This window comes from Cucurbita maxima, unplaced genomic scaffold (assembly GCF_002738345.1).
Source record: "Cucurbita maxima cultivar Rimu unplaced genomic scaffold, Cmax_1.0 Cma_Scf00010, whole genome shotgun sequence".
Taxonomy (NCBI): domain Eukaryota; kingdom Viridiplantae; phylum Streptophyta; class Magnoliopsida; order Cucurbitales; family Cucurbitaceae; genus Cucurbita; species Cucurbita maxima.
This window is the reverse complement of record NW_019272026.1, coordinates 3,065,428-3,066,575: the sequence shown is the minus strand read 5'-3', so window position 1 is coordinate 3,066,575 and position 1,148 is coordinate 3,065,428.

Genomic DNA, 1,148 nt, shown 5'->3' with positions numbered 1-1,148 from the left:
GTTTCGTTTCACTCTCCAATCGATGTGGGATTTCATAAAAAAAACAACTCCATAATTATGGGATATCTTCTAGAAAAAAATATATATATACCGAACATGCACATTATAATTATTTAAGGGGTGTGTGAATTAGGCCAAAAAGAGACATGTGAATGATTCAACTACAAATGGGACCTAAAAATCTCACATATAGAGAAGTTAGGCAATCTCCAATATCACGTTAGCATTCATACTAGCGCAAATGCACGAGATTATATTCGAAATTTTGTGTATATTAAGCACGACGATCTTTTAGTATTGAACATATGGTTATATGATTTCGCTCAAGATTTCATACCAATACAGATATTGTTCGTTGCTGATGTGAGACTTTGGTTGCATTTTCAATAGCAATGCTTGGTTGGACAAGAATGGTCATAAGTTGGGTGACCAATTGAAAATTTTCCGTGTTGTACCATGTTTGAAGAATTATCCAAAATTTTCCGTGCTGTCATTCTCTATGACATGATCACGTTACTTACTTCTCACTTATAAGAATGTATCTCTACAGACCAACACAAGTATTCGACCATAAATAGTTATCAGACGAAACCCTAATTATCAAAGTCATCAGACCATAAAATCTTCAAGTTGGACCGATGGAATTGGAAATTCGAGTCGGGTGATCAAATCGGAACGGAATCACAACAAGATAATTGAGAATCTAATATTAAATTAGACATAAAATAAAAGGGAGAGTTAGGCCCTTTTTGTGTAGAAGCAAAAAGGCAATATTTGGGGGTAAAAATTGGGTTGGTCGGCCACGCATGTTAGACGAATATCCACAACATATAATAAAACCTCAAAACTTTTTAATTTATAAATAATATAAATATATTAAGTTAGGTCCCTTTTTTTCTAATCATTTTGTTCTTCAATAATAATTAATTAAAACAAAATACGTTTAATTCGGATGCTTTGCTTCCCAACAAGGAGAATAATAAATAATTTTTATTAAATAAAAAAATAAAAAAAAAACAGAATGATGGAAAACAAAAGTCAAAAAAATATTGCAGAGAAGAAGGCTTTTGAAGCCTCCATGTCCCCTAAATGCCTGCCGTTTGCGGTAAGAGTTGAAAACATCTTTTTTTTTTTTTTTTTTTTTTTTA